At 36.3% G+C, this 26,519-nt stretch overlaps 1 protein-coding gene across 16 annotated transcripts in view; it reads right to left on the bottom strand.

Annotated features, from left to right (window-relative positions):
• The window catches only part of ADGRL2 (adhesion G protein-coupled receptor L2), a 208,049-nt gene extending 188,227 nt beyond the window's left edge, over positions 1-19,822 (bottom strand). For 7 of the 16 annotated variants that reach the window (XM_049879608.1, XM_049879609.1, XM_049879610.1 and 4 more), the window contains exon 1: positions 17,950-18,836. The gene's annotated coding sequence lies outside the window, so the exon portion shown is untranslated. The other 9 variants (XM_049879598.1, XM_049879607.1, XM_049879604.1 and 6 more) reach the window with 8 other exon arrangements.
• Between the last annotated feature and the right edge of the window lie 6,697 nt (positions 19,823-26,519).

Raw genomic sequence — 26,519 nt, 5'->3', positions numbered from 1 at the left:
TAAACAGCTGGTAAGAATATTACTACTTGAGAGGTCCTGAACAATGAAGAATATCTCAACAGGTCTAATCTTGACAAAGGTATTTTTAACAAAAGACAGCTTTCTCTCTAGCCAAACGGCTGACTTCTATACAATTTTGCTTACCTAATAGAAGCCTCCTCATATAAAATACAAATACACTAACCGAAAAACTAAGCCTTATAGCTTCAAACTCATAATAATAAATTTCACCTAATGTCTGCATTTGAAAAAACAATCATTTATACATATGCAAGTAAATACTCAAGAACATTTTTTAGAAACTCGAAGGATGCAAAATTATATTTTTCACAAATGTCACATAAAAAACATGTCACCTTGTGTTTTGTTTTGTTTTGTTAAAGCTTCTATCCTTTAAGCTTAGTGTATGCATCTCAATGTCATCAGAAAAAATATGGCTTGTTCCTCCTTCCCCTTGCTCCCAGTCAGGCTAATGGCATGAATGAGTGACACACACACACAGCTAGAACCTTGGGTCTAGGCTTTGATTCTTAGCTCTTCCTCCCAAACTCTCTCCCACATGCAATCAATTGCCAGATTCAGTCCCCTTATTACATACAAGACTTCCATCTGTCTATTCTTACTGATTGCCTCCTACCTGGACTATCATCCACACATTCTAACTAGCCTTCTCTCTTTCCAACGTAACCATTCTAATTCACTGGTTACGCTGCCTATTTAAACATAACACTTTCTCAAAAACATTATCAGCTTTTTATGGCCTACAGGATAAATTTAATCTTAGCAAGCAGGCCCTTTATGAACAAGTCTCAAACCATCGTCCAAGTTTAATTCCTTTCCGCCTTCTGGGCAGTTCATACTCCACACATATTCTCTCAAAGGCACTACATTCCTGTGTCTTTTTTTCTCACTCCTTTACCTTCAACCTTTCATCTCCACCCCCTGAAAAAGTCCTGCATCCCCCCAAAACACCCTCTGCCTATAGGTCTACTAAAAAGCAGTCTTTTTCCATACTACTTGTTTTGAATTCACACCTACTCTGTATTTCCATAGCCTTTTTCTTTAGGCTTCATTTTGGCATTCCATTATAGAATCCCTTATATTATAACTTGAGTCCCTGTGTGGTGCAAACAGGTTAAAGTGCTTGGCTGCTAACTGAAAGACTGGAGGTCCAAATCTCTCCCAGAAGCACCTAGGAAGAAAGGGCTGGCAATCTACTTTGCCAGCCTACTGAAAATCCTAGTATCATGGCTCTACTGTGACACACATGCAGTTGCCATGGGTCAGAATGGACTCAACCGCAACTATTTTTTTTTTTTTATAATTATTTGTGTCAATGTCTATTTCTCTCAACTCAAAACCCTATTATAAATATCTACATATATGTTTATATAAAGAGTACATTTGACCAGGCAAGGCCTTTAACAAATGGCTGTTGATCTAAAATGAACAGAATTGAAGCCAGGAAGTTAATGGTGAAACACATGAAATGTGCTTACAAAAAAAAATGGTCTTGGAAAGATAAAAACACAATATTTAAAAATACAGGCTTAAAGACCAATGCAAGCAAATACATGCTTTTGGCCTGGTAATTCTGGCAAACTAGGTACTAGAAGTTGTGTCATATTTTTTAAAGCTACATGTGCTGCAACAATACCCGTTGTGGCATCGAAGGAAACCAAAAATAACGCATTATAAATTCTGTGAAAGATTTTTAAAAATCCAAACCTTTATCTGGCATTTATACACATTGTTGGGAATGGCTTCTCTGAACTATAAAATCATATTTTACTTCTAAGAGAATGTATTCATAAATATCAGATTTTTCAAAAACTAAATTGGGTATGAGTTTTATTTTTCAATGGGATTCTCAAAAAGATCCTTTACATAGCAATTAATTCCCTAATACTGTGCATCTTGATATAATTTATCAAAACTAGAAGCGAAAGGAGGGGGAAAAATGGCAAAAATGGAATTGTTCTCATTTGGCAGTATTTCATAGCCTTGAGAAATCTGTAATTTCTATAACACAGAAGGATGGCAAGGCTGCCAAAAATCAAATTTACTTAATTCAAATTTATCTTTATGATGTTAACTGTACGCTAAGTATGTGGTAGCTCATAGCCTTCAAGGTCAATCTTGAAAAACTGGTATAAAAAGTTTTCATTACATTAATAGAGCCTTGAATGCAATTTCAAAAGATGGAAATATTTGCCCTTCAGCTAACCAGTCATATTCACCATTAGATATTTGTACTGTATTATGAAAGATAAAATTCTGGCTATTATACTTAGAATTAAGAATAATTTTTTAAAACTAGCAATACATACATTAAGCCAAAAACTAAGCTAGTTTATTCAACTCATTACCTGCTGTGCACACACAGAATGATCAAAACTCCAAGTCCACGCATATATTGGAAGCTCACTACCAAACACAGGGAGCTTTTATTTTTCACTGAATTTTTACATAAAATACTTATCAATCTATTTATAAATCTTAAAAAAAAATAAAACCTATGGACTGAAGTCCTATTTCAAAGCTGTTTCCCTATCACCATGACGTTAGATTTCAAAATTTTTTAACCTGAATGATAACTTAAGTATCACCAATTTTCACTTAAATGATGCAAAATAGTCAATCTTTAATAAGCACTCAGCATTAAAAATCAAACTGATAAGAACATAATGTTCATTTAAATAAGCAGAACTTTAAAAATTCAGAGTGGTACACTCGTGATGCTGTTCAAAAGCTAACTATAAAGACTGTGAATGGAAATTTTAAGTATTCAGCTAAAATCACATACTGTTTCATGGAATGCTTCTCAACATTTTTAGTTTGACTTTGCAGCGACTTTAATAGCTTATGTGTGCTATAGGTCCCCATCTAAAAGCCTGTTCTTACAAACACAATGTTGTATATACTTTTTAATCTTTTTAAATCTTTTATGCAGTAAACATAATTTAATGTCAATAAATTACAACAGTAAAATTACCACAAAAGTTTATCTAAGTCTTAGTTCTATTAACAATGAGATAAGGAGAGAAAGTCAACATATACTTAAGTTTTACACATAATGGAATAATTTATAACCTTAGATAACAGAGCCTAATATTCAGCCAGAAAATGCGACCAGGATAATGCTAAATCTTGGCCAAGAACCAATACATTTTCCTTTCCCTTTTAAATTTAGTTGTCACATCTAAATAAAGTAGGATGGCAGGCCAATCAAAGGTGTTCAACTGTGCTATGTAGCTGCCCCTGCAAATCCTTTGTACACACAACTACTTTTTTTAATCCTTATACATTTAACACAAATTCTAGGATAGCAATATACACGCATTCTTCCAACCGTTACTTAAATTGCTTCAATGAAAAATTTTTGTTATTTTCTTTGAGAAAAAAAGTACACGGAATAAAGTTTTTATTTTGTAAATTGAGTAAAGTAAACAATTATAAAAAGATCACTCACATATTACATTGAATCAGCAACTATCAGGCCAAACATTAAAAGACTCGTGTTGATTAACGCCAAACATAAAAGGTATGGCAAAAACTTTTTTTTTTTTTTTTTAATTATGGAGGGCTTGTTTAATACATACTAATTACATGAAACACAAGACCACCACCATATAATGATTCCGCATTAAATAAAAATCCTATACACTGGTACCAATCACTAAATTCACCTCTTGGCTCTTTTCAGGAAGTCAAACAGTCGCTTACATGGGTAGTCAAACGAAAAATGTATAATCTAACTTTTAAAAAAGAGGAAGGCCTCAGTCATGAATTCAGACATAAATAACATCAAATTATTAAAATAACATCTGGGAAGTAAACACGGTATCTGATAAATATTTTAAAAAGTTAAAGCAATATACAAAACACCGGAAAGATGTTCTTAATGCAAAAAACCTGCTATCATTTCATAAGTACATAGAAGCTTGAGATGATTAAAATGAATTTTAATACAGTACACTAACAAATTAAGGCTATATTTTAGATTACTTTCAACTAAAAGTTACCATTCTGGTGATTTAATTACAACCTTCTTGGTATGCTCCTCTGAATTTTCACAGAATTAACAGGCAGTACAGAAGATGAGGCTGTTAGTGTACGTAATCTATAAGACTTAACAACCTTAAAATAACTTCAGCGATGCTTGTACTACAAGCTCTTCAATTTGGCATGTTCTAAAAGAGCCCTAATTCTTAATTTTTAGTTTTTTTTGGAATACTTTTAAACTCATATCAATTCTAAACGTTTTTGAAAAACGCCAACTCTTGAAAAATGTGAATTCTAAGATACTTAAGCTTTGTTCTTGGATCTTTAAATCACATATTATTAACTAAATAATAATTGTTTTGAAAGCAATCTATTCTAATTTAATGAAACCAATTATACGTTTCCAGCCTGAAATGCCAGGAGAATGTATATACTCTTTACATATTAGTAACAGGATACAAGAAAACTAATTTTAAAAAAAACACCTGGGGTGTGTGGGGAAATGATTATGTGACTGAAACAGGTAAAAAAAAAAAAAAAATTTTTTTTTTTGTACTCAACCAAAATTATACTCGACCATCAAATTAAAGCACTACTTTATTTATAATTCCATGTCACATCATTCTAAAAAATAAGCACTAATCAATTCTAAATTACCATAAAGTTTGCAATGATAGAAAAGTGCTTTTAGAATGTATTCTACAATACTTCAATGTGCTTGCAGCATCTGAATCCCATGTAGCAAGGCACTAAACAAAAAGATTTTCTTCAGGTGTAATTCAAATAATTTCAAAGGCTCAGGTATTTATTTTTGCATCAGCCAATAGCTATTGCAAGCCAGTAACCACTACTACTAAGAGATAACATAGCATTTGTTACGATGCTCTGACAAGTAGTAAAATGCTGGGCAACACCATTTCCTCAACCAAAACATTTTTTTTAAATGGGTGTCTGACATAAGTAATAAAGGTCTTTCTGCTTTGATTTATATTTGGTCAAAATAGCAATACCTATGAAATCAATAATCTGATATAAAGAGCTTATAAACTAATTTTTAAATGCCATATAACCTAAAAATTCAGTGATCCAATAATTTTCCTGAAAGGTTTTTATTTTTCTTTCTTAAACATGAATCTCGAAAAAGGCAGTTTTACTGTTATGTGTATTAAAATATGGAAACCATACACATATTGGAAATGAAATTTACCAAGAATGGGGAAACACATCTATATTTCCATTTTGAATTTCAGATATTTTCTTAGATGTTTGCCTTTATATAAAGGCAATACAATCATATGTAAATTACTGGGGAAAATTTGTGAAATTTTCTAATTTACTTTTTGAAATAGAGATTTGATATTCTAAGATATATTAACATTTGCACTCTTGAAAAGCAGCTTGAATTAGCAATATCGTATGAATGCCACAAAATCTATTACGCAAATTGTACATAATAAAAGGTAGCCCCTTTAAACCTTTGTTTTAGTAAATCTATCACATAGACAAAACAGCTACCACTTTTGAGACATACAAAAAGCAAAAAGGAAAGAACACTGTTTATCTGCTTTGTAATTAACATCAAATCATTAGCTTTTAAATACTTCCTAATAACAAGGCAATTTAAAATCTGAGTACATTTTCAATTTCTTCCAATACAGTTATTAAAACATGTAGATTCACAGTTTTGCACCCTAGAGTTTTTCTGCAGATACACATAAAATTTTGCATATTATGTTACCGAGCGTTTGTTACATTTTGTTAACTTCCATTTAAAATGTTTAACACATTAAGACGTTGGACTTTTGGTTCAAAGAGCACAAAACATAATTTTTTTTTTTACATGAAACTTCCATTTTTATAAAATAAATATTAAAGAGATCATCTGAAATCCTAACACATTAACCTTACTTGGAAAATTATTCTTCCTAATATATTCCATTTGTGACAGTTTATTTAAAAAACACCAATCTGCTCAAATAAAAGGAGTAAATAATACATACATATTTGTAATTAAATGACATATAATAAAATGAGCAGAGGATGTTAACATGATAATTCATAAGAGTTTTATTATTAATTCAAGAATATTTAATAAAAATGACTGATAATTTAAAAAGAACGTCAGGTTATTATAAACTGAAAATCAGTTATCAATTAACCTCTTTGCCAAAAACATCCCCAATATAAAAAATAATAATAATACTTGTAACATGAACAATAATTTAATTAACCTTTCAATAATACAATTTCTTTCCAATGGATTCAAATTTCACGATTTTGAAATTACTCAGAAGTCTACCTTCAAATTTAAGACAAAACAAGAACTTACCCTAGCTATTAGCTGTGCCTTTCCAATAACCTCACAGAAGTTATGCACTCCGTGACAGTTACTGTGCTTCACGTAACAATTTTCTCGGAATGAATTTCTCCAGTAACCCTTACCTCCCCTGTCAGGGAGGTGTGTGGTATTGGGGGAAAAGGATAACGAACTACAATATCTGATTTCCTTTTCTAGTCCCTATCATATTTAGTACCGAGCATAAGAAATCTTCTTTTATTGTATCATTTGAGACAATAAAGCAAATGGGGCAGTCCAAAGAATACCTATCAATAATTCTATAGAAGAGGAGCATCCATATGCTTTTGTAAAACATACCATCGTAATCCTATTGAAGTGCAATTGCTGTTGCTAATATTCTTACCCTGTTATGAAAATGCTCTGCAGAAAATGTAGCACAGACCTGTTAAGATAAAACAGGTCCATGCTGAGAGGGTAATACTTACACAATAGCACATGCCAGTACCCTACATCTCTTTATTAGACAAGTTTCCTTACTTACAAAGCCATTCGGTGTAACAATTACAAGTTGGCTTTTCACATTAGTAAAGATCAGCTAAAAATAAATCTGCAACAAGGAAAGCCATTAAGAAACAAACCCTTTTAAAATACAAAGTATTTTTTGACATATAATTCCTTGGTAAACTAAGGGGAAGCAATGACCTATAACACCTCTCTACAGGAACACATAGTACATAACCTTTCCATTTTTTTTTCTTCAAACAAAAGGTAAAAATGTACCACTGGATATTTTTTTTTTTAAGCAGGACCTAATATAATATCCCGTAATTAAATTTTCTGTCATAAGTGTTTACTGGTAATGTGAAATATTTTGCTCACTAAAAAGATCCAAATGCTCCTAAAAACTTAATCGTAAGTGATAATCAACACACCTGAGGAGAAATTAAGTATTTCCGAATATCTGGCTTAAAATTTCTTAGAAATTCAGTTGGCAAAGAACTCATAAAATCAGTTCAAGTATTGTCTACTTTACCTGCATTCATTTTTTCTCCAAGTTCGTCAGCAGTTTTCTAAATCATTTAATATTAGGTCCTGACTGGTAGTTTTCCAGCCTCAGGTGTGACTGCACTGATTTGTACATTGTTGCAAATAAAAGTCATTAATCCAAGAAGATCATTTTTGCTTTTAAGAAACAACATCTGCAACTCATCTAATTTGATATATTAATTAAATGCAGAGGAATGTAATTTATCAGTTTATGTTTAGTGATAGCATTTCATATTTTACATAATATGGAAAATTATCTAGAACGCTGGCTTCTCTTTTAATGACTACTAAAGTTGTGTTGTCATTTTCCTAAAGCTTTTGTCAATTACTGGAAAGAAATTAAGAATCTCAAAGTCAATATGATATCTTTCAAGTCATTTTTCCTAATTATGGAAAGATAAAAGGCGTATCTGTAATCTGTGAACATAGGAAATGGCAAAAAATTGGCATTAGTATCTTAAATTTCACTATCATCTCAAAATGACTTACTTTCCTTAGAACACTTCTTCTCAAATAAAAATAAAAAATATCTTAATAAAATTATCAAAAGGGAAATTATCAATTTAGAGTGCCTTGATTATTTTATCTCATATACAAGCTCCCTCTGCAGGTAATAACAAGGGTTAGCAAAAATATTTGAAAAATGCAGGCAGCTGCTTGCATAAAAATGCAGACAATTTGGTCATCATTTTACAGAAAAACTATTATTCAGCATTGTTCCCTCCTCCTTACCAATTATCTGATTAAAATAATCGTTCCTGAAAATTTGTGGTTCAACTTGATTATTCTTGTCCTCCATTCTGGTTAAGAATGCAGCTTGAGTAGTCAAAACACACAAACTTTCCACAAAGTCACCTAAGAGCTCCTCATGCAAAGTGTATTTCAAGGAAAAGAAAACATTTACCTTGCTTACACAGCGCCAGCCTGAAACGATAGACCACCCAAAAGAAGGCTGCCCAACCCATTGATCTGATTCATCTTCTGAACACAAAATAAATAAAGGTGCCATCTTAGGATTGATTTGCAGTGAGAGATAAAAGATCAATTTTACATGAATGCAACAACTACATTTTGTTCTCATTTTAAGTAATTATAAAACTTAAATCTGGAGATTTACTTTTGAAAAATAAATCAACTTCCATTAATTAAATAAAAAGAAGAAAAAAAACTGCTTTGGGCTGCAACATGCTCTCTATCTTGCTGTAATTTTTTAAGAATCTGTCTTAGATTTCTGTTTACACAATGATCTCTTTCGCCATATTCCTTACCGGAGGTATATACAGAGATATGGTCTTCTCTGCCAAGGAATCAGAAAATAAACAAAGTTAATAACAGTTTCAATGTCTGGTGTCCAAATTGATGCTGAAGAATGTTTTATGCCCCCTCCTTTAAGACTTACCCCTTCAACATACACATACCACACCTTTACAGTGTGTAAGCACTAACTGGAAATGTGAGGCAAATTCAATTTGACCTACGAAAGGTAAACTGACAGACTTACAAAAAGTCACTTTTAAAATCCTAAGATTCTTATAACACAAATGAAAATTATGAAAGATATGCCAATTTTCATGCTAAAACATAAATAGAGATATCAATTATAGTTTTTTTTTTCCAATGAATCACAAGAAAATAAGGGAAGGCGAAAAGCAACTAATGAACAGTGTTTTCAGCAGATTTTCTTGCTTAACAGAAAGAAATCAAATTTGTTTCACACATATTTTTTTAAACTCAGGCTGTAAACCTAGTTTAAACCCAATAATCTGAAATGTGGCTTCTATCACGGTTATCATAGCACATGCAGCAGAAAACGCAAAAGGGGGACCAGCTATATTTATCATTCACCTATAGAACTATCAAGAAGCAGCACTTACTACGCAAATGTGATGTTACCTATGAAAAAATGCTGAAAAAAGGACACAAATAATTAAATGTCCTTAGTGAAAGTGAGGATATCTAGGATATAATTTTAGTATAATCTTTATTTGTTGATACATATGAGGCAAATGAAGTATTTTGGTATTATGACTGTCCTTTTAAAAATGGAAAAGGAGATAATTCTTCAGTGTATCAATTTTATCATCTAATATCTTAAACCCGCATCAAATATACAAAAATGTGTATAATCACTGGGGAATAAATGTTTAAGTATGTACATTATGAAAATTAATGTTTCCCAAGCTCTCTTGGACATTAGCCATAGGAAAACCAGGAATTTTAAAAAGATTAAAACATACCAAATGCATTCTGAGATTAAGAACACAAAGATGAGAAAGTGCTGCCTAAGAAATGTGTTCTGTAATTTCTAATCAATAACCCCAGCAGCAAGCACTAAAATACAGTTGGCTTTTAATGCAGAGGAATAAAATTTCCATGTGTAAGGTACCAGTGAAACTTCTCAAGGGATTAGAGAAATAATTCCAGACAGAAATACTTTTCATCAAAGTAAAAACACAAGGAAAATCTTTGTCAGCATGATTCCTATGTAAATTGAAGCTGAGAACTAATTAAGTAAATATCATCTATGTAAAACAAAAATTATATCAACTAAAGGCCTGAACTAAAACCTGGTAATAATTCACTCATACAGAAAATTCCTGTCAAACTACAGTACCTATAATTCTAGGAATAAATTATTAAAATTAGACCTTACTTTACCAACAAAACTGAATTTTTTCTTTCTGTAGGCAGACCCCATTTACTATCCTCTAGAAGAAAAAGCATTTGTCAAAAGTAAGTTCACCCAGCGCACCCCCAACAGCCACGAACCATTTTTTGAGAGTAAACGGGGTTAGATTATTCTGTCATCTAACTCCAGACCAATCAACAGTTTGAGGTGTAACTGATGTAAGAATACAAAGGCGCAAAGTGTGGGTATTACAAGCATTTCAAGTTCCCAAGTTAGGAAATACCTTTGAGAGCAAAACAGAGATTAAATAAATCACACCATTTTCAAAACCACAATTTAAAAAGGTATCTTACTCATACATATTTTTGTATGTTAAGCTTACATGTGTAGTCATTTTTAGCCAACAGCTGTCAACAAGCAATAATACACAAATTAACAACATAAATTGTGTGCTTCTGTATGTGCAGATGTGGGCATATCTGGCCAAGAAAGAAGTTAAATGGTATCAGCTAATAATTGTAACAGCAAAACTACATCCCCCCACCGCCCCCCCCCCCCCCGCCCATTAGAAACCTCATAGTACATTCTACTTCCCTACTAAACGGCTAAAGATTCTGTGACTCATACAGAAATACAGGGTTGGGTTTTGTTTTAAAAAAATATTATGTGTTTGAATTGATGCTAAGTCTAAGGCTAACAATCTTCTTAACTTCTCCCATCCACAAGAATAGTTCATTTTTATCTTTCTTTTTTCCAATTATCAAATTTAAAAAAATAAATTTTTTCAAAGCTACTTAATGCCTTTTAAAACAGAAGTTAAGACTTGGTCATACATTTCTGCTTCACATGCCTGCCTTTTAATCTTCTATTTCTGTTTTTATTAAAGTACTAACTCTTATTCTAAAAACTGTCCTCCAAAGATTTTTCAGTGTTAAGTAGGCTTCTTTTAAAGCCACTAATTTTGACACCGAAACTCAAAGATTAAGGTGCAATCCCTGGTGTGTGAATTTTAATGTTTATAATGTACTCCTCATAGATTGGAAAAAAAATCAATGACAAGACCAACAGGGGCCTATTTTGCTCAGCACACGTTTTCTTGTCAGGTCGTGATTAATGCTATGCTCTGTAGAGGGAGACATTACATCCGGGCTAAAACAGACCTAAATTTTACCCTCAGGCTGAAATCTGATTTAAACATCTCTATTTAGAGTGACATTTGTCCTCCCTTTTCAACTGGTTTCCCTAGAAATTCCAGGGAGTTGACTTCATGACCTACAAACAGCCGGGCAGCTCTGAGCAGTGGTTGTGCCTGCTCTTGCCATTCAGTAAATCTGGGTGCCAGAATGAATCAAGGTGGTCATAAAACAGGTGCCCAGCTATCTGCTACCCAGAATCCCAGGCCACTTTACTGCTCAAAGAATTTAAGATTTATAATTCAGTATAATTCTAGAGTCAGTAATAAAAAGCTTTCTAAAATGTGTTTCTGTCGCTGATAGCCTAGTTACCCTTCCTGATAAGACTAGGTTCTCTTGATTCATAAAATTTCATCGGATATTTCACTGCACTGATGTAAAATATCCACTGACTGGAAATTCCAGACGTCCCGAAAAGCAACTACTAAAAACAAACCTCTAAAGCAAAGAGGAAACAGTTTCTTATATGTCCAATTTAAATGCAATAGCTTCCAAAAAACCAACAATGGAAAGCAAAAAGAAAATGTTCATATAAAAGTCACCAAGTAAACAAGATACATGCACATTTAAACAAGCGCCAATATTCTTACACTGCAAAACATGGTAACTCTTGATAGTATTAAGCAATTTAGACACTGCTGGCAAGTTCCTACTAACCAAGGTAATCTAATTTCTGTTGCTTTTCAACATAAATTGATTTTTTTTTTTTCTTTTAGCTGTTCTGGTAATTGAGTAAATTTATACAACTGTGATGGGATTTTACTACCACACAATGCATAAAATCTTCTACGAAGACAAACTATATTACTTCATAAACCTGCATTTTTATTGTAATTAAACACATATTTAAACTTGCTCTGTGCTTCCAAGCAATCAATAGCATTTTGCTGTAAACTGTACTTTGCTTGCAGGTGTTAAGCTTGGTTCCTTCATATGGTCTACGTCTTTTTGGACAATTTTTATTGTCAGCCATGGTAGATTTTTGTAATAACTCAGTTTTTGAAAAACTGTTAGAAAAGAAATATTAGCATTTACAAATCATTGCCTACATGTAGCCCATCAGATAAATGGCCTAAAAAAAATTTGCAATGTTTTTATTAATTAGGACCTTTTCTTATGATACAATGTCTCGCCTGACAAAAGGTCTACTTACATTTAATGGCATTAAGGAATTTTCATAGTTTAAAACATATACTTAACAAAACCTCTACTAAACTCAAATTATCATATTCAGGTCCAAATAAATTATAGGAGCTACAGCTTCTATTTGTCAAGATCACACTAGGTCAAGAAAAATGTCATTATTTCAGGATTCTAATTCCTTAGTTCCAATAATTAACTATGCTTCTCTATATTAAACAAACCTTTCCTTAAGCTTTTTCTTAAAGCACTGAAAACAGAAATCATTACTTGACCGATCCTTTGAAAGCACCTTGAGTTAGTGAAAAAAATTGGAGAACAGCATCAATTTATTTTTCTAACAACATTAAGTCTAATTACAGCAATCTGAGTGATTAAATACTTTTCAATCTTTCAACCTTTAATCCTTAAGAATTGTTTGAAGAGATGAATATTTGGGTGGGGCTGCAGAGTAATTAGTGCTATGTAAGAGAGAAGTTAACTGACCTATGATGATAATCTCTCTCTTAAATAGAAATGTTTTAATCTTCCTTAAAATAGTTATAAAACAGTTTTCTATTTAAGTAACTTGAACTAATATTTAAACAAATTTCCATAAGAATTAATATGACCAAATCCTGACCAGGATTTCCAATCTTTTCCCCAACAAGCAGCTAAAGATGCTATTTTTAGCACCTTATCAAAACCATTAATTTGTCAAGTTTTTTAGCTGAGCATTTTTGCAAATAATTTGATGAAATTTTTTTAATAACTATGCATTTTATTTCTAAAACATTTTAACTTGAAAATAATCCCATTTTAGTTTTACATGAATCTTTTCTGCAGAAAACCACACATCAAATGTGTATCTCTCCCTTCAAGGCTTGAAATCAGATACGGTGAAGTATCAATAAGCAAAAAAAGTGCTACAGTATTTGAAAAAAAATTTTATAAAAACAGCAACCTTATGATACTAAATTCTTCCGTTTCCAAAACTGCATTTCCCTCCTAATTCCAGGTACACTTAATCTATTTAAGTATCAACAACTGGGTAAGTGTTATGAATTCTTGATAAAATTAGAAGAGATTTCGCTCAGGTAGGTACAAGGAGTATTTAGCCCATACCTTGGAATAAGCTGTATTGTTCTCTTCATCCCCCGCTACATCTGTCAAGAAGCTAAGTGTTATTTGAGTATTTATTCACGAAAGTTAAATTACAAAAATATTATGATAGAAATAGTGCAATAACATTTTACTGCTATGGTTTGTAGGTTTTATTCACCTCTTGATCTTCCTGACATCTCAACTGTAGTTCACATATTCCTGTATAATTTAAAGCATTAAAAGACTAACATAAATTTTTTAAGAAAAGACAGGAAGCTTCTATAACGATCGAGTAAGTATCTAACCTGAAGTAAGACTTAATTTTAAAGCTTTCTTCTTGCTCATTTTAAGAAGGGGGACACCCAGAAGCTTGGTGTTAACGTTTCTGTTGATTGTGAAAACTGCAGCCTTAAAAACTACAGTTGCTTGTCTTAAATTAAGACTTGTACTGCATGTAAGATCTGTATATTTATATTAGTTTTTATAACATTGCCAAGTTTTGTTGTCTGCTTTGATGTTAGTCCATTAACAGGGTAGAGAGTCAAAAGCCTGGAAAAAAACTATATTTATTGGAAATTCTCAAGTAAAAACCTAAAGTACTTGGTTTGTTCTACCCCATATGATTCGATATTCTGATTTCCCCCAACTACCTGGTCCCAGAGCTATCTGCGTTTCTAAATTCGTTTTTCTGTTGCCAACACATAGTAACCCACAGTGATTGAAAATGTCAGCTGAACTGCTTCTACAACACATTAATTTTTCTCTAAGTAGTCCAATTTTGTCATCTAAAAGTTGGAAAATCTTTTTACTTCATTTTACACCTTTAGGGATTTGCTGAATTCAAGATCACCATCATATAAAATGAAAAGCAATGTTTTCAAGAGAATTTATAGAGTATCACTAATAGCTCTGAAGGATAATGTGTTTTCTTTGTAGCACTCTGCATTCAAAGCAGACTAGTTAACAGCAACTTAAGTGCGATAATAGCAATTACATCAACGTGGGCTTCTTCACCAAGAAAGTACTTCTTAGACAACTGAAGGGATCAGATAAATAAACTATCATAAAATGACTTCAGGGTAATGATATACAATTTGGATGGCACTAAAAAACCTCATCTTAATCTGAAAAAAATTAACACCCTATTAAACTGAAGACTAAAAAGCGTTAGGCAATTAATGGTATTTTTTTCCATTGAAATTGTTATACTACAGAGTTCATTTGCACAATTAGTATAAAAAGTTTGAACATTAATAGTAAATCTCTTCTCGAATAAAGGGCTATCAATTCACATTCTAAATCAATCAACCATTAAAGGCAAAACTATAAAAAAGTAAAAGCTTACAAATACCCAAAATCTTCTGTGAAATTCACCATCTTAAACTAGGTTTTATAAAATTTTAAATAAAAAAATACTTTCCCCAAAGTTGGAAAGTTTTTCTCCTTTGACCCATCTGTTCTCCATAAAACAACCGAAATGACCCAAGTACTTGTTCAGATTTGTTTCTTCATCCATTGACAGAGTTGTTAAGAAATCCAAACATACCTCTCCGCAAATGTTAAAAAAAAAAAAAAGCAAGAGCAGTTAAACTATAAATATTAAGAAAAATAAACCAACTTTAAACTGAATATTAGAGTACACTGTTTGCTAACATACTGAGACAAACCAGTATTTAAACAGATTTATCTCTACACAGAATTCATAAAAATTTGAGTCTTTATCACTTAGAAATCTTTTTGAAATTTACACTTGCAATAAAAGTTGTCAATAAAGCTGATGTTGAGTTTTTAATTTTTTAAATACTTCACTGACTTTTGTTCTTATTAATTTAGCATGTACATTAGAAATAAAGTCTCCTACATGTAAAAATGAATGAATTTTTATCACAAAATTTCAATTGTTTTATAGACTAATCCACAGCCTTTCCTCCTCCTTTGACTAATATAACAAAGTGTAGACCCTCAAAAAGTACGAAGTTAGAAGGAAAGGCTTTCTAGCTCTCACTCTTCCACTGAAGGGACCCCAAAAGACAGGCAACAATGACTATCATAAAAAGGCCACCCTTTCTCCAGAGACAAACGATTTATCAATAGAAAATAAGTGTCTTGCCATGAGCTAGAGCTCCACAGCAATAGACAAAGATTTTTGCTCACATAATTACAAAACAGTGAAAGTTCAGAAACACAGCCTGAATCCACCTCCCTATTTTTACCCTTTACAATTCTCATTGCCCTTTGGGCCTCTGCTTGGAAGCAAATGGAAGACAGGCTGAAGTTTTCTCAATTGAGCAGAAGCTAAGAAACCTTTGATATGCTAATAGTCCCCTTCAAACGGTAAGAATTCACACTTGCATTAATTCAAACAATTTGTGCTGAATGATGTGAAATGGCACCTCCTTTAGAGGCAAGCAACAAAAGGAGAGAATCGGAATGTCTGAAAAAACTAAACAACAGAACATTTGTTCTGCAGTATTCTATCATGCATAAATTTGTGGGGGGGGGGAGAAAGCCAAGGACAACAAAAAGTTCCATGACACACCTGAACAGACTACTATGGAACACAAAGACTTTCTTACTAAGGGTTTCTCAAGTATTTCAAGAATGCTAAATTTAAAATTACAAAGTTACCTTTACCTAAGTCAAAAGTGTCCCCCCATAACCTGAAATGTAACCTGCTAAACACACCACAAAAACTATTCTACATTTCTCCTATGAACGCATATTGCTTCGTTGACTACCACCTTCTAAGGTTTGCCCAGGATCAAGTCTGATTTACTAAAAGGCACCCCAACAGGTAATTATTTACCAAACGGATGTGATTTTCATCGTTGTGCAACTCCAGCTGAGCAAAGAGCAAGCTCCGTGGGGCCCGTTCCAGGCACAAACATTGACAGGGATCTGAATGAACCAACTATGTCCGTTAAATCTACGCCTCTGGAAAGGGGAAGAGAGGAGTACACATACTGTAAAGAATGCATAAGAAAATGAGAATTGGGGGCAGGGTGGGAGAAGAGTGCCTTAGAACCTGGCCTTTGTAACAGGAACCATATGGTTGGTGGCTGCGACTCAGACGCTCCCAGGCTGCCTGGAGAAGCTGCTAAGAAGCCTGACACCTTTCAAGAAACAGGAGGAAAACATTTCCTCGGTCTGAATCCGAGACAACACAGTTTGCATCAGGAAGAAAGGAATGAGGAAGCCAGAGAACGGGCAAAGAATGAGGGGGGAGGAGTCCCTAGAAGACCGCGAAAGGAAAAGACAGACATCGCAGGACTTGTCCCCTCCAACTATGCTTTTTGAGGACAGAATTGAAAGATATAAAATAAAGACATACGTTCCTTAGCCTCCGCTCAGAGACACTCTGGTACTAAGGAAAGCTTCCAGCGACTTCCCCTAACCCAAACCCCCTGGTTCGGTTAAAGGAACAAACTTTACTGGTCCCAAGCGAAGGAGTCTAGCAAAAGTGACTTCACACAGCTAGGGCGCTTTTGTCGATTCGCTCGCCCTAGCCCCTCCGCCAGAGGGTCGCCCAGCCAATCAAGGAGCCCACGCTTCATTGTTAGGGGGGTCTTCCCCTTTCCTCGCGCTCCTCCCACGCTTTTTCTCACCGCGCTCCCCCTCTGCACCTCATCCTACTAACCAGGCTCCCAGAGGGCTCTCAGCCCCACAGTCTTCCCAGGAGCCACCCCGTAACTTCCCCCGCAGGCCCAACGCAGCCCGCTGCTGCCCTCTCACTGCCGGTCCGGGAGGTTCTCCACCCTCCTCGCTGTCCTCCAGGTCCCCGGCCTTGCCACACTCCAGCCCCGTGGGGCTGCCCACTACCCCTAATCGCTGCCTGCCTGAGGACCGGTCTGGCCACATGGGGCTGCGCCTTCCTGTCATCCTCGACTCTCCGTGCCACTTACCCACCGACAAGAGGAACCAACAACCCGCAGCAACTCACCCGAGCCCCCCGTCCCCCGCCGTCCACTTCCCCTGAACTCGCTCGCTGCCAGCGCTCACCCTCCCGCTCCACTTAGAGGCCAGAACGGGCCTGCGGGCAGGGGGCGACAGGGGCGCGCTCCCCGCCTAACCGCCGGCCCTGCACCCCGAGTAGTCCCCGCCAAGGGCCTGCTTTACACTCCTACCCCAGCCCAGTGGTGAAAGGCGAGCGGCAGCTTTCGATCCCAACCTTTTAGGAAATCAAAAAATGCACAATCCAATCCTACCGCCACCTACTTCCCCCTGACCCCCGCCACGGCCCCCAACAACTAGGCAGATGCCTCCAGGATGTTACAATACGCTCCACGAGAAAAGGAGACGCAGGCTGGACATGGCTGAGAGTTCCTCGTATCGATTTCTGAAGAGGGAAGGTAGGGGAGAGAAGGGAGGAGGCGAGCAGCCCAAGCAAGCACGGGGTCTAACCCTTGTTCCGGACGAACATAAACAAACAGCCGATCCCGAACAAGCCCACGGCTCTCTCCACCTCCAGCATCCACCCCCGGGCAGGAGGCGCAAAGCAAACAGGTCTCCGCAGCCCGGCACAGAGGCACATTGTTCGCTCCTGCGGCTCTTACCTCGGTCTGAGAGCGCGCCCTGGGGGAGGGCCGTCTGGCGCAGGGGCTGCGCAGGGAAAGGCTCAGAGGGCAGCGGAGACCCCGGCCCGCGAGGGCCGAGGCCGGCCGGGAGCGGGTCGCGGCGCTCAGAGCCCGTCTGGGGCGCCGGCCGCCGAGTCCGCGCGGGAGGCAGAGCCGCGGCTCGCCGGCCGGACACGGCGCCGCTGCTCCGCGCGTCCTCCTGCTCGGCCGCCGCCGTCTCCTCCAGCAAAGCAGCCAGCGCCGGGCGGCTCCTGGGGTTAAGTCAACATTTTCCCGCAGTTTCCCACACGCCGCTCCGCTAGAGGGGTCTTTTACAAACACGCACACACCCACAGACGGCACGCTCCCTTAAAATTTTTCTCAGAAATCAGAGCAAAGGGGGTGGTGGAAGCAAAAGCCCGTCAGAGGTGCGCAGACTTGGGAGTCCCCTCGGAGCGTCCGCCGCGGGAGAGGCGGGCAGACGCCGGCGGCGTGAGGCCAACTCAGTTTGTCAGGCGAAGCCCCTCAACCCGCCGTCCGCGCCGGCCCGACTGGCATCCCTTGCGCCGACCCTGAGGCCTGGGGCGGGAGACAGCGGTGGCAGCCTCACATTTCGTAACTCCGGTCCGAGGCTAAGCGGTGGCCGCTGCCCGGGGAAAAGCTGCAGGCGAGGACTTGGGCTCGGGGAAGCAGGGAGGAGGAAGGAAGAGCCACGCCACGCACAGCAGCGGAGGGGAGATGCCCCCCTCAACAATCCCAAGGAATTCTCCAGTAAGCTCCCGATTTCGCTCAGGCAACTCAGCGTGTCTGTGTGTGAGCGGAGAGAGGGAGACAGAGGGAGAGAGAGGGGAGAGAGACAGGGGAGTGCGAAGTCCTGACACAGACTCTCGGAGAGGTCTGAACTGGAGTCACCTCTAGCCTCCTCCCCCTCCAGTCCCCACCCCCCCCACCCCCGAGTTCGGCTAATCATATAAACATATTAGCGTGTACAGCGGCAAAGGACAAATCTCTCCCTCTTGATTTTTCCAGCAAGGGGCTCAGGCAAACTCAAAGGAAGATTACAGGCAGCTAAGTACAAAACGTGAAGTAGATAATCTATAACTCATTGCCGCCCAATGGCCATTTTCCACTCCATTTGAGCAACTGCGGCGGCGGTGTGCCGAGGGAGAGGGGGAGAGGAGCGAAAAGGGACACTTACGGGCTCGAGCCCTTCGCGCAATGGTGGCGGTGACCAAGCAGCCGCCCGAGCACAGGCCGGCCCGGACTCCGGCCAAGCTCCGCTCGCTGGGCCGCCGCAGGGCTGTCCTGGCGGCACAGGCGGCGGCGGCAAGAGGCGCGCGCGCACACAGCGGGTGAACGCGCCCCGGAGGCGACCTGCGCCGGCTCCCACCCTCTCTCCCCTCCCCAGCGGCTCGTGCCCCCCGCCACCGTTCCGGGGCTCCCCATCCAACCCCCTCCCCAGTAACGTAGCCATCCAGCCCCCACCCCGGAAACTCCACTCACTGCGCGCTCTGTCCTCCGCGCGCTCCTGCAGCGCGCTCTCTCCATCCTGTCCACACACACGCACTTTAAAAACATTTATTTTATTTCTGGAACAAGGTGAAGGGTATTTGGAAGAGCGCGGCGGGGCGGAGCGCAGCGCTGCAGCCTCCGAGGAGGGGCGCAGGGGGCTGGCCAGAGGCTCGAGGCCCCCTCCCCTTTTTCCTCCAGGCCAAGGAGCTTTCTCCTTGCCTGGACTTCGGAGAGGCGCCCAGGATGCGTCTTTTACCCACCCTGTCTCCAGGTTTTCTCTTTTCTCCAAGCACCGAGCCAGAGGCCCCGAAACTTTTAGTTTCCGCAGCCCTCCTTTTGTGTGACTGCTAGGAGGAGAAAGAGCGTCTGTTTGCCGCGACTGCCTCCGTCCGGCTGCGGCTCGCGGGGGACGCTCCAGGGTTAATGTGTCTTTGATACCTGAGATTTCCGGCGCGCTCGTTAATGAAAGTTACATTTTTTTTTAATTGCGATGGCTTTTTCTTTGTAGTTACATAGAGCTAGCTAAACTTTGACTTTATTGCCTCTATTTCACAAGAGTGTTTTGTTTGTTTTTGATTAAACCCACCAGGATAAGCAAAGGAAGGAAAGGAGACTACAAGGCTCTGCACTTGCAAGTGCATTCATCGTGCTGTTAGGTCTGTTTCCCTCATTTCCTTACATTGAAACTGCTTTTGCTCTTGTCCTCTGAACACATTTCCTTGCCCCTCTTTGTTGGCAGTGTCGGCACACAGCCGGTCAGAGCCAACGATGGACCCAAGCTGAAGAGGACAGACTGCAACAGGGCAAATGACGCTTGAAAAACGTTTAAACACCAGTGAAGTGTCCTCGTGCGTACCAGAAAAATCAAACCTCGTTTTTTTTTGTTTTTTTACTTACAAATGTCTGAGCTGGAAGTGACATAAGTTTTCAGATGTATTTCTAGGTCTGAGTCTACTAAGGAATGCAGCCATCATTTAAAGAAGCACGTTTGCGTTGGTTTTTAAGAAAAATTGACTCTCCAAGATTTGAGACCTCTAGAAAATTGGGTGAAACTTGAGTTTCTTTGCTCTCAGAAACAATATATACTTTTTGTTGCTGTAGGTATGTTGCAGTTATCATACCTCAGAAATCGTTTCAAACAATGTAATTAAAATGTCAACAACAGATTGTTTAAAAGACATGAAGACTCTCAGTAGGTATCAGTACTTTGTCACAAAGCCAGATATTTGTAGTACTAAACTGAATCCAAGTATTGGCCAAGTTTGTTTCTCAACTTGTAAAAAATTTTACATATGTGAAACATGTTTTTGTTCAGTTCATTATAATTTATAAATTAAACAGAAATTCTTGATAAACAAATTTCCTTTCACTTTAAGTACTGACGTTTTAATATTCTTACCGTTATAAAAGGTTAGAGGAGCAACTTAGAGCATCTGGGCTATAAACTGCATACACACTTCTGTTTGGAATTTCTGAGATAACGCAGTTCACATTATTGATGCAGCATATAAACGAGCATGAAAGAAATACACTTATGCAGAGCTGGTGTGAAACGTTATATGTGGGTACATTTTTACGTCAGTAAAATCTGTATATACAACAGATCTTCCTTAGGCTACTTAAAGCAAAATCAGACTACTTAAAGTGCTTGAAAAGAAGGTAGAATTACAGAATTCTCAGAGTTCATTCAGACCACAGAGTTCTTTTATATCATTGTCTCCTTTGAAATTTAAAATTATTTGAGATTGTAAAGCAAAATTTATATGTGAAACTAATAATAATTTGTATTTACTGAAAAATTTTAGCCCTTTCTTTTTGTTCATCCTTGAAGATTTTTCAACTGCCTGGGCATGATTCACAAGAAGCCCCAATGAATGCATAGATCAGTCTAATCCTATTTTCTTTTGGGAGGCAAAACTCAGGCTGAAGTTTTTATTTAGTGAGCTTAGTAACTAATCAATAGAAATTTTTGCCTGAATTAGGTTGGCCATATGTTGGCTCATTTACTCATTTACTGAACTCTTTCAGAAAATCTGTGGAAGAACCCGATGTCTACATTTCATAGGTCTTTCTTTCATGCTCAGAACATAAGTGAGTCACCCTCCACTGTGTTTCCAAAGAGATCACATGACAAAAAAGAGGATGCATGGAAAGGAGAAGGAGTTATCAGAAAAGAGTTAAAACTATAGAGAGTGGGAAATACTTCATAGAAATTTTTCATTTTAATCCAGTAGGGCATATATTTGGTAGAGTTCAAGGGGCTAAACAGTATTTCTAATCATACATCTAAGAATATTCCTTTTCCTTCATAATGTTTTAAATGTTAAAGAATGTTTCTTTCCTTGCACTTTATACATAACAATGCTCAACCTTCTATGTATACACAAAGAGGAATTGAAAAAGGGCTTTCAATTGCATTGATATGTTCAAGATTAAGCTGTTAGCCACAAACCTGTCATTACAAAGAAACACCTAAATGACATATACCACAAAGTATACCTACATCCAGAAAACATAATTTGCCTGACACTTCTTGACAATTCAAAACATAATTTATAACAATACAGGTGTTATGGGGGAACAAAATAAAATGAGAAGCTAATAATGTCTGCAGATGTTAACACGTTAAGAGAAGTTGGGGTGTTATGCATTCCACAATCCAATCAATTTAACTATTCAATCTGTGTTATTATTTAAGAAATGGCAAAGTTATTGACTTAATCATAATACTTGCTAATTGTTTTTAAAAATAAATTCTACAGAGGACTAAGGAAACACCCATTTCCATTTGTTTTATGTTAAATCAACATCTAACCACTCCTGATTTCATTCAAAGAAAACAGAAGGAACTCATTAGCGTATGTGGTTAGAAAGATTGATGGGCTTCAACCGTTTTAACCGTGGGTTTTTTTCAACTGTAGAAACCTGTGTTTTTAATTTAAGCAACTTTACAAAATTAAAGATTGTTTTATTTAATGGGTTCACGTATTTCTGATACAGAAATTATGCTAATTTTCAAAAGTGTTTACTATCCAACCATCTTTGTTTAAGTACTTAGAAGAAAGTGATCAAGTACTTGTCAAAACACATGAATAACAATACTTTGGGTAACAAAAAATCCGACTGAGAGTGAAAATGGACAAAGTTGCAAAATACTGTGATTAGTCTAAGGGAATAAAAAAATAGAACACAGTTATTTTTTTAGTAGCTTCTTCATTGTCCACTCTGGCATCTAGATAACCCAGTTCCAAAAGGGGTTAAAGTGGAGCGGGGGGATGTGGGACATGACAGTGGGCTGAAAATTGTGGTGAGCTTTGAGCTACACAGTTGTAGGGAACTCCTGAAGAGAGAGCGAAGGTTGTGTCCATTACAAGGAGCATATTTTTACCTGTGATTAGAGTTCTGCGAGAGCTTTAAAAGGAAACAAAAATGTGTAACTAGTCTAGTTACTAATACCGAAATCAAAGTAAAATAGCTAGATTTCATCCTAAACTTAATCTGTTCCCTTCATTGTTACTGTTTGATGATGCTTGGTGCTGAAATTTGATTTCCCTGCTTTAGAAAATAAACTATCTTAAAGCGCTAGAACAGATCGAAGCAATATGTGAATATCCAACTTAACTAGAACTGGTTGAAAGTTGCTAGTTTTGTTTTTTTTATTTTGGCTTTGTCATGCATGTAGGCTGAAAAGAAATCAAAACTCATTTTCCATGAGAACAAAAACATATGAAAGCATTTGGCAAAGCCAGTAAGTTTTTAACTACTCTCCCTGCTGTCTCTAGATTGAATAAATCTTGTCCAAGATGGCCAAACCTTGCCCAAAAACGTAGGGGTGCAGTCTCCAAAAATAATGATGGTTTAAAGTATTGTATAAATATGATTATGGTATACTTTGCTTAATGGTATTATAGAAGTCTTTTATCACCTATATTATTAAATATCAATCATTTCAAAATTAAGGCTTTTTAAATGCGCCACCAACAATGCAGCTAATAGTTTGACTATTTTTATGCATGTCTCAGTATTTATATATGTATAACTATATATAAAGGATTATAAAATTTTCATACCATTACTATTATGATACTCAAAGGCAAGCAAATTAAAAGAGATATCCCTCATACTCATTGTTTCACTGAATCTTAGATAACTCAGCCTTTCTTTCCAAATGATTGTTCCCATTCCTCTCATTAATCTCTGCACCTTGAGAATTTTCTATAATTACGTTTTATAGATCTTCTATCAATGCTTCTGTCAAACGACGAAGTATAACTATGAGAACACTCATACAAAAAAAAAGCTGTCTATAACTTCTTATAATTATTATTTTGTCAGTCATAAATACTCATAACAAAATGTTTTCTTATTAAAGTATATAGTTTAAAAATAGGCCTCCCTATCCTCTTTTTATATATGTAAAACTCCGCCTCTATCATCAGTAAAGATAAAGATTCTTTAAAATTGTTGACATTAAACTAAAAAACCTAAAATTACACTTATTTGTTTTCAATATAAAACATTTAAACAAGCAGTTTTTGGTAAAGCATCATGTATTCTTGGGTGTGGAACAAAAACAAAGTGATGGTTAATAGTAGAGGCAACTGTACACTATGGAATTTGAACTCTTAATGGTAACCAAATTGAATTTTTATTGCCTCTGGGTATATGACTTTGATTATGTCACAGTTCACTGTAATATGGGAAACTCGCAAAAGACTTTTAAAATTCAAGAAATAAACTCAGAAATGCCCTCTTCGTATCATAGAAAAGCAAATGTACTCTAACGCTTGTAATATTACCACTTTGGAATACATGAAATTTTTTTGATAGAGCATAAAATAATCATTATATGATCATAGTATTTTTTAAACACAAAACTTGTTTGGTTTTATTTTAAAAAATGTAGTCCAAAATTGCATAACAGAGACGTTTGGCCCTGGCTTTTGTTGCTCCTTCACATCATATAAATTGGTTGTTACTAATATTTTTCCTTAGTTTTTTCTCTTATTAATATGACTGTGATTTTTTTTTTTACTCCATTTATCTGCTGCATTTTTTAAAGGCTTTTATTAGTTAGGTATATTTTAGTAAAAATAAATGTATCGGAGCATGTGGAAACTGGAACAGCAACGTGCAAAGTAAAATACTGTCTTCTAAACCAGGCCATTGTCATAAGTTTTTGATAAGATAGTAGAATGTTTCCAAGTCTATTTTCAAAAATAATTTAAATCTTTATAATGAAGTTTTCAACTTCCTGCAACTCTTTATAGTTCATTCTTAAGAGCACTATGAAATCAATCACTTAGGTCCTAGACCAAACGATGATGCAATAGGCATATGTTTTTGTGATTAGTAAAAGTGAATTAGGAAAAAAAAATCCGTTTTCTTTAAAATTAGCATCCAAATTTGGAATCATATTAAAATATCATTTATATTTCAAAAAAAAAAAAAGTTGCTGTTAAGTCGATTCTGACTCATAGCGACCCTACAGGACAGAGTAGAACTGCCCCATAGAGTTTCCAAGGAGCGCCTGGTGGATTCCAACTGCTGACTTATCGGTTAGCAGCCATAGCTCTTAACCACTACGCCGCCAGGGTTTCCATTTATATCTCAAAGGAGTGTTAAAATGATTTTTTAATGTCGAGTGATATTCAATGAAAAAATTTGTGTTTTAGGTTAAAAATAAATGCATATAAACCAGCCATTCTGCGTCAAAAAGATACTGCAGAGCCATCACCTAGATATTTGAATTAGTTTGTTTTCGTGATGGAGGTGTGCTGGACTGAACCATTCAAACACTGATGCGATTGCCCTGGTTACCAAAATCATATATTTACAATAGAACTAAAGGGGATTATTAATATATTAAAGGAGTATCCCCTTCATCACGTGGATGTAATTTATGACACCAACTTAATTAGTACTATGTCCTTTTTTTTTTTATGTCCTTACCACCTGAATTAAAGGCCCAAATTCAAACCACATATTTTTAATTGTTCAGACAATGTAGAATAGCCTACAAGAAAAATTAATTTCCTGTATATTATCTAGTCATAATTGAAACACAATAATTCATTATACTTCTGATATACTGCTATAAGGGAAGTGGCCTGTCTCAAAGAAGGACATCATGGGTATAACAATGAAAAACTATTTATAGTGTGTTAAAATTAGAAAAATGTTGAATAAGAATGCTGGTTTTAAAATGTAAATGTTCCGGGAACTCAAGAATGTGAACTATTTTTAAATAAGGTGGATCCCAAGAAGGCTATCGTTTTTCATTTTAAAATAAACATAGGGTAATCAAATCAGAAATCTGAAAAATATTTATATGGATAAATTCTGACATTTTTATATAATTAATATTTACTTTCTCTCCCATACCCTATTGCAAAAAGATTTTAAATATGATATATATAAATCGAAATATTTTACTCTGGCCTGTTTGTTTATATTGAACATTTCTATACAGGAGGAAATCATATAATATCAAAAATAAATACTAGAAAATTAGAAAAATATGCTTAACTACTTATGCAAATTTATAGCTTATCAAAATTTGGAGGTAAAATATTACAATACCTTGTGAATGAAGGAAGTCTATCTTTGCCTCAATTTTCCAGTTAATGAAAGAAGTGTTTAAATACTCTGTAGTTAGATTATTAACTTCTACAAAACTGAAACAGATGTGTGTCTTAGTATGCCATTAAATTTATGATTTACATAGAACCTTTACATACAGCTGAGCCGAGGCCAATGATTCTAATTTGCTCTAGATTTACAATAACCTGATCTGGTTTTTGTAAGTACTGAAACACTTTAAACAAAATTAGAAAGCAGTTGCGTTTTGTGTGATTAAAGATGCAATTCCCTTTGGGGTAATGAGAAAAGTTAGAACATGTTTCTTTCTTTATGGATGTTTCTATTATAAACACAAATGCTATACATTATATATTTTTGTTACTATGATTTCCTTGTTTTTAATTATAAAATAAACCAATTGAATTTCACTGGAGTCTCAAATTGGAACTATGCCAAAATTTAGCAGAAGAATGTAT

This window comes from Elephas maximus, chromosome 3 (assembly GCF_024166365.1).
Source record: "Elephas maximus indicus isolate mEleMax1 chromosome 3, mEleMax1 primary haplotype, whole genome shotgun sequence".
NCBI lineage: Eukaryota > Metazoa > Chordata > Mammalia > Proboscidea > Elephantidae > Elephas > Elephas maximus.
The sequence above is the reverse complement of the archived record's forward strand: the minus strand, read 5'-3'. Positions and strand labels throughout refer to the sequence as shown.